The sequence below is a fragment of the Acomys minous genome, assembly GCF_964271855.1.
Source record: "Acomys minous genome assembly, chromosome: 6".
Lineage (NCBI taxonomy): Eukaryota > Metazoa > Chordata > Mammalia > Rodentia > Muridae > Acomys > Acomys minous.
In genome coordinates, this window is record NC_140487.1 from 44,262,132 (window position 1) to 44,270,438 (window position 8,307).

At 45.7% G+C, this 8,307-nt stretch overlaps 1 long non-coding RNA gene across 1 annotated transcript; it reads right to left on the reverse strand.

Moving 5' to 3' along the window:
• Positions 1-2,339: 2,339 nt before the first annotated feature.
• On the reverse strand, positions 2,340-6,677 carry LOC311599366. The gene is made up of 4 exons (XR_014779874.1): positions 6,516-6,677; positions 5,890-6,000; positions 4,831-5,036; positions 2,340-3,224 (listed from the first exon to the last, which is right to left on the reverse strand). It is a non-coding gene; the product is annotated as an uncharacterized lncRNA (long non-coding RNA).
• Positions 6,678-8,307: the final 1,630 nt, after the last annotated feature.

Below are 8,307 nucleotides of genomic sequence, written 5' to 3' on the forward strand. Positions count from 1 at the left end.
ACTGGTGAGTTTGACATTGATTTCTTGTTACCCACTCTACCTTCCCAACCTGGGATCAGACCAGAGTGGTGAGGACAGAGCTCAGCCCTTCAGGGAGGGGCCACCAAAGCCCCCAAACAAGAAGCTGGTCAGTAAAGTCGTCAGGGAAAGAGACAAGGGAAGTTGTCCAAATCAAAGTGAAGTTGTGCTTGGGTGTGGCAGCTTTCTGCATCCTAGCACACGGGAAGGAGGAATGGGAGTCGGGGCTAGCCTCGGCTATATGGCAAGAGCCCTTTCAAAGCCAAAATAAAAATGGAGTCACCTGTGCCAGTCTTTCACCTGTGCCAGTCCTTCCCAAGAAAGTGGTTCTTGCATAATGCTGACCGAAACTAAATTGCCTCCAGTATGATTCATACTATTGATAAAATTTCTCTAGTGAAGCAGAAGCAAGAAAATTCTAAACCTAGAGTAGAAGAATTCCAAAGGCAGAAAGAATAGCAGTTACCAGGGGTTGTACATAGAGATTTAATAGTTCAATAGGCAGAGAATGGATGCTGTGAAGCTTCTGAAAATGGATATTAGTGATGCTTCACAGCAATATATATACATATATAATTTAATGTCATTCTACTCCATGCACATTTAAAATTCATAAAAGTGGTTATTATTATTATTATTATTATTATTATTATTATTATTATTATTACTGAGACTAAGGGATGAGACACACGAACTTCTGACTCTTCTCCAGCACATCACCTCTGGAGTGCTGAGATTACAAGAATTTAATGGTATACATATGTCTTATCACAATTAAAAAACAAATGTTCATATAGGTATATATAACATAAAAGTAGAATTGCAACTTTTCAGAGGAACAAAGGAGACTAATGAAGGGGATGGACCAGAAATTCAAGTGTTACGTGTATGCTTATGTGAGAGAATCCTGTATAATGAAATTAGAAGAAGAAGAAGAAGAAGAAGAAGAAGAAGAAGAAGAAGAAGAGGAAGAGGAGGAAGAGGAGGAGGAGGAGGAGGAGGAGGAGGAGAAAGGAAAAGGAAAAGAAACGGGGTTGACAAGATAGCCCAGTAGTTAAAGGCTCTTGGCTGTACCAACTTGACAGCTGAAGTTCAACGCTAGAACCCATGGTGGGAGGACAGAACTGATCCCCAAAAGCTGCTCTTTGACAACACTACATAAGGCAGAGCACTGTGAGGGCATGAAGCCCAGAGTGAACAGCCCTGGGGGTGCATGGTCTAGCACAAGCCCAGGCTCCCCTCAGGGTCTCATCCATCCTTCTAGTAGCTTGAGAGAGGAAGACCACCCTCTACTGCATGACACTAGGAAGCAAGTGCCCACACAGTAGGCTCTAGGCAGCAACAAATTGGCTCAAAATTTCAGGTAGAAACAAATGTGGCAAGGCCAAAATGAGTATTTAAGGAAATCTAGAAAGGCTGAATGCAGAGCTGGGCTAAGAATATCTCAAAATTATCTCCAAGATGAGAAATTATACACGTCACAGATGCCTTGTAAAGGTTTGTTTTTAGAAATGTAAACAGTCCCACATTTTAAGACTACACCTAATCTCACCCACACGACTTCCTGCTAACATTTCAGTATGTATCCCCTTTTCCTCTACATCTGAGATCAATGGCTAGCTCCTTGCTAGGCTCCCGGAAGCTGGGGTGTGGCCTCTGCAGGCTCAGACAGAGCAGATCTTCCCAGGAAACCCCTTCTGGTGGCGTTTCTCTGTGTGGTCGTCATGCAGCCAACGTGGCTTGTCTGTGTTGGAGATAACAAGGAACAGCAGCGAGAATCTGCCCAGAAGTGTCCAGCCCCTACCCTTTTATGAAACACACTTATCAGAATGAGCTGACTGGAGATTTCAAAATGGATACCCAAAAATGGGCAACTCTGAAACAAAAAGGTCACTTGAGAATTAACATCCTGACTTTGCTCGATCAAAAAGGCTCAGTTTCCTGTGAGCCATGCCTTTTCTAGGCCCTGGACATGGGTACTTCTTCCTCCCCTGAGAGTTATAAAAGCAAGCAAAGTTCCTGTCTTACAGGTGACTCTGCCAGCATGACCAGGAAGCTAGCTTGTGACATCAGAGGCTGCAAGGAATAATGGGAAGGAAGGGGTATGAAAATCAGGATTCCAATGACCCAGTCTGGAGTTTATGTGCAAGGCTCACGCATTCGTTCAACAAACATTTGCAGTAACCACATCTGGAGTAGAGCAGTGCTTTCTAAGAGGCATAGAACATAAGCCACATGTGCATTTGTCACTTTCTAAACCCACCTCTACCAAGCAGTGCAGCAGCTGGGCATGGTGGCACATGCCTTTAGTTGTGGCATTCGTGAGGCAGAGGCATGTAAATTCCTGTGAGTTTGATGCCAGCCTAGTCTACAGAGCAAGTTCTGGGCCAGTCAGGGCTCCGTAGAGAGAGCCTGTCTCAAAAAACATAAAAACAATAAAGACAAGTAAAATTAATTTTTACTATATTTTATAGACTAGGTATATTTCAAATGTTGCCATTTCAATAAATAACCTGTATACAAGTTGAGTTGTTTTTGGTTTTTTTGTTTTTAAACTCTTCACACAGGTCTTCAGGATTTGGTAGTTTTATATTTATAATAATCCCAGGCAGCATAACAAATCTTCACCACGTAGAGTTGAATTACATTGAAGGTTTCACAACGTGAACAGCTGAAGAGGAGATTCACATACCTGAGTCATCACAAGCATAGTCAATGACTAAATAAAAATGTAAATGTAAATAAAGCTTAACAGGATGAAAAGTTTAGCTCCTGCATGACGTTGGCCATACTTCCGGGCTCAGTACGCAGCTCCCAGCTCCCGTAGAAGCCTACGGTCTAAGAGCCTAATATGAAACACTAAACCCTGCCCTCAAGATGTCAACTGAAGGGGAGCTCCAGCAAAGAAACCAACAATTATAAGGACTTTACATGTCAAAAACAGCGGGGACCAGACATTTGTAGGTTAACTTTAGCCTAGTTTAGGAGAGGAGACAAAAAAATAGTATGTAATATAAACAATACTTTATACATAAATGTACATGCATTCATCAATCTTTTTTTTTTTTTAGTATTTATTTGTCAGGTGTAATGACACGCACTGTTAGTCTCAGCAGGCATTTGGATTTCTGTGAGTTCAAGGCTAGCCTAGACTACATTGAGAGTTCTAATCCCCAGTCAGGCAGCCATGGCTATATAGTGAGATTCTGTCAAAAAAAAAAAAAGATGCATTTTGTTTATACTTAATTAATTATAACATAAGTATATTATTATATATTATATGTGCATTGTTTATTCTTGTATATATTTATGTGTACATACATGTGGGTCCTTCTGGAGGCCAGAAGATGACTGTCAGGTGTCCTGACGCTAGACAATTACAGGCAGTTGTGAGCCACCAAATGTAAATGCTAGAAAGAAAACTGCAGTCCTAGGGACGTAAGCCATCTCTCCAACGCTTCATTCAGGATAAAAGCGTGTATTTTGTTTTGGGTTTTTGCTCTTTTTTTTGTTTTTGTTTTTGCCCTTCTTGTACAAGTCAGATTCACTGTGTGTGTGAGCAAGGGTGGGGTGAATTTTAGGATTATAGTCAAAGGCTACAGTCAAGGAGGAGCCAACAGGAAAGGGCGCATGAGTCAGATATGGGTCATCGTTTACTTAACCTCCATCTTCACACTCTTCTCTGGTTTCACTGAGGTAGCAAGCAGAGACCCATTGACCTCAGGGGAGCTCATCATGGACTACTTAGGGCCATGGGAAATGATGATTATCTTATTTCTTGCTAGAGTTTGGCATACCACTGGGGATTTGGCCAGTGGTGTTTCAGGGTAAGTGTTCTGCAATGCCTCAGGCAGAAAGTTTCTGTGGTAGTGGAAAGACAGCAGACAAGGAAAACGTCTTTGGCTCTTGCCCCTTTCTCCATGTTTGAAATGCAGATCCATGACCAACCGTTGCCACCGTGCTGTGAATGTTGTGAAATTAGCCCACGGCATGCAAAAGTAACCCCACTGACGATGAGTGTGAGAGTGTGTGTGTGTCCGGCATTTAAATCACTGTAGACTTTTCCTCCAGTTGAGCTATATAAGACCAGGCTGGTCCTAAACTTGCTACCCAGTCTGGGTCCATCATGAACTCTTCATCCTCCTGCTTGCCAGTCTCAAGTGCTAGGACTATAGACATGTAGCACTGCATCTGTCATGTGGAATAATTAAATATGTTTATTAATAAAGTTACTATTAGCCAAGCCCCCCTGGTCCTGGAGGTGAGAGCTTCACGAGTCGATATGCTTGCTCTCCCATGCACAGAATACACCTTCTAAATCTACACGACAGTCAAGGCAGTATCTACAGCCCACCACACAGGACCCTGACCCAGCTACCAGAAACTACGTGTTCATTGCCAAATCTTCTCTTTCAGTCTCTGGTTGTCTCAGAAGAGAGCAAAGAGGCTGTTCTTTGATTTAAGCTGGTGACAACTATTGTGGAGCTTGTCACTGAGAATGCAGCAAACCCTGAGCTGGGGATGGCCTCTTCCTTTGCCGTCTTACCACTAAGCTCCCATTGAGGCCCAAGCTTTCTGCAATCCGTCCACCTGCCTGGGAAGCTCATCGTACCAACTCCATTCATTCTCGGTCACATACTTTATTTTGTGATCTTGGGTACTGAATATGGGGCCTCTTGTGTCATAGAAAAGCGCTCTATCCCTGAAATATACCCTAGAACTGTTTTTGCTTTTATTTTGAGACAGGACTTCAATAAACTGCCGAGGCTGGCCTCGAACTCACCCTTTAGCTCATATAAGCCTTGAACTTACCGTCTTGTAGTCTTAGCCGTAGAGTAGCTGTGATGACAGGCATGTGGGAACTGGCCAGCTTTAACCACGTGGTCCTGTTCAGCATCTTCTGGAGCTGTCCCGACTTCTGTCGATGGCTGCAGCTGTGGGAAGCAGGTCCGTGGGTGTGCGGCTTTGCAACTCCTGGGGCATCTAGCACCAAGCAGCCATGAACTTGTCAAAAATATCTGTACAACAGGTCAGCAAAAGCATGACAGTGTGACATGGGCATCCCTGTTTATGACCACCGGTGTTGATGACCACCAAGTCACCTCACACTCTTATGCTCTGCTCCAGCATTTGACTCCAAGATTTATCTTTGTTTCTTTGCGTGTGGATCAATTTGGAAGCCACAAGCCATGAGATCCTTGACTATTTGACTGGTGTTCTTTTTTAACCCTCCCATTTCTTATGCTCACATTGCAAAGAACTTATTCTAAATCTTTCCACTCCTTTCTTGGAAACTCTCCATCCTCCCCATTTCAGCCACATAAGGACAAAGATCCTTCAAATGTTTCCTGGGAACTCTGCTCTGCTTCCCCTTTGCCCTGGCCAATAGGACCACCTAAGAAGGGCTGGGGAGAGAGGGGGAGGCCTGACAGCCGTGCCTCTGGTTGGTTAATCTCAAACTGGACCAAAACTAGGAAAGGCTGTTCTATCTGGGGCAGGCAAGAATTCAAACAGTCTTGGCCTCCAGGGAACTCTGACAGAGCAAACACAGGCAGCCAGGAAATCTTACTAGTTTATGGGGAGACAAACAGGAGACTTGAACTCGGCAGAACCTGATCACAGCAGAAGGCTAGAGACCCAGCAAGCAGAGTCCTGAACTCAGCCTGGGAAAGGGTTGCTTCTCCCCAGACATAAAGGAAAACTGTGAAGACATCTTCTTTTACAATTTTTTTCTCTAGCCCGTCTTTCACAGTGACTGACGATTCGACTCAGTACACACACACAAAAAAATTCCCTCCACACTGAGTACTTCCTCTTCTGCCCTGCCCCACCCCACCCCTGCCCCTTGTCCCCAGAAACCTGTCTACTTACCTGGCTGCCAGCATATTTGCAAATATGGGACACTGTCATCTGGATCGTCGAGGCCTCGGGTGAACAGTGGTTTTCTTAAGTCGGCAGCCTGTGGGAGGGCTTCTAACGTGGCTGCAGAGAGAGAAAGACAGTAAAGTCCTCAGCAAAGTACTAGGGTAAGAGGCTGCTTAGAAAAAGAAAAAAGAGAAAAAAAAAACCCCAGGTCTCTGTACAATTCCACAAGAGTGGCAATGTGTGTGGGGGGGGGGGGACGGGGGGGGGGGAAGCCCAGAGAAACAAGTGAACAGCAGGCTGCAACTGATAGAGTGGGCAACAGAGCAATTACCCAGTAAAGCAGAGACACACAGAGCAATGGAAAGAGGACAAAGCAAAAGGGGACATCGCAAAGAGGAGAAGAAGCAAGTTTTCCCATTAGAGAAAGGACGCGCCAGCATGTAAGGCATGCTGGTTGTCTAGGAGGAAGAGAAGAGGAGGCAATGGGTGCTTCAGGACACTTGTTTTTACACGGCTTCTTCTCTCCCTCCTTCTCTCCCTCCTCCTCCCCCTTTTCAGTCTCCTGCTCCTCCTCCCTTCTCCTCTCCCCTTCTTCTTTCTGCCTCATCCCTCTTCTTCCTCTTCTTTCTCACCTCTTTCCTGACAAAAGACCAATGATGAGGTGCAGATGAGGTAGATCCCCGGGAGGGCTCACCGCGGCCCACAGCTGCATAGTGAACTAGGGCAGCGGGGAAGGTGGAAGGGCAGTCAGCTTGTGGAGTCACCAGAGACTCCCTGTGGTCTGAGCTTCCTCTTACTGGTAGCCTTGGGCCAGGCAGTGACAGTAGGGAGGAAGCAGTGAGGTCAGCGAAACGTGAGAGATTTGGTCCCTGACTACAGGAAGGAGATCTTGACGATGAAGAAATTTCCTAGTGTCTAGAAAGGTGGGCAGTCTGGGAGTAGAGAGGGATCCTGGCAAGGACAGGCTCACAGGAGGCATTGGGGGTGACTTGGTAGTACAGGGAATGGTGCCCTATGGCCGTGCAGGTGGTGCCCCTCCTTGTTTCTCAGGGAGCCTTGGTGGGGACCTAGGCTTAGGTATGCCATAGTCAGCACTTCTTTGGCACTTAGCTGCCCTTTCCTCTCTTGGCCTTCTGCCACATCCTCTGGCCCGTTTACAAAGCTAGATCATTTTTAGTATCCATCTTTTTCCACTTTCCTCTGAAGCCTTTGACCCTGCCATGTGACTTTGCCCACCACCTGCAGATTCTGCCTGGGCCCTGGCAGACATCCATAACCTTCTATAAGGATTGTTTCCAAGCACGCTCACCACAAGCTTTCTTTACTCCCTATCTACAAGTGAGCTGGATTTTAAGTTAGCTTGGGATGTAGCACAGTTGGAAGAGTGCTCACCTAGTATGCCCAAGATGCTGGGTCCTACCCTTAGTACCCTATAAACAAGGCATGGTGGTGTAAGCCTGTAATCCCAACACTCGGAAGGTGGAGGCAGAAGTCACTTTAGACCACACAGCAAGTTTGAAGCCAGCTAGGCTACATGGGACTCTGTCTCCAAAAGAAATGGGGAAGGGGGTGGTTTCTCTGCGTCCGCCTTATCTCCTGCAACACATACAGACGCACACACAGCACTGGGCCCTTTGCTTGTCTACACTGGCTCCCAAATCTTGTCCTCTTCCAGTTACATTCCCCTCAATGCCTGCTATGAGCCTCCTTCCTCAAGCCCCAGATTCAGCTCTGCCCCGCCACTTCAGCAGATGAAGTCGCTTCTCCTTAAGGTCACTCCTGAACCTTGCGCTTGCCCTAAAGCCTGCATTCCTCACTGGTTAGTTCACTGTCTTCTCCGCAGGACAGAGGGTTTCAGCTCTAGCTAGGTTTTTACTCCAAGAGCTGGGGGGGGGGGGAGTAAGTAATAAAGAAAGAGAAAGAGAGAGAGAGAGAGAGAGAGAGAGAGAGAGAGAGAGAGAGAGAGAGAGAGAAGTGCTTGTAGTCCTACACTCACAGAGGCATCATTTATAGCCAACATGAAGAAGCAACCCAAATTCCACTGAAAGTGAGGTAGTCAGAGTATGGTATAGCCCTATTTGGGGATTTCATTAAAAAGGAAAGAAACGGGCCTGTGGGATGACTCGGAAATAACAAAGAAGATGTAATTTATGCTACAACAAGGATGATCCTGAAGACTACAGCAAGTCTTCAAGAAATAGCTCAGCCATGAGGGCACCTTGAATCGTCAAGCCATAGAGACAAGACAGACAGCAGTCAGTGACTGTTGGGGGCTGAGGAATGGGCACGGGAGGATGGAGAGCTGCTATTTAAAGGATATAAAGATTTTCCTGGTAGGAAATGGTCTGTGGGTGAGTGGCTGGTGAGCACACTCACTACCATACTGAACTCTATACTTTAAAAGGGTTAAAAGTGTAAATTTTA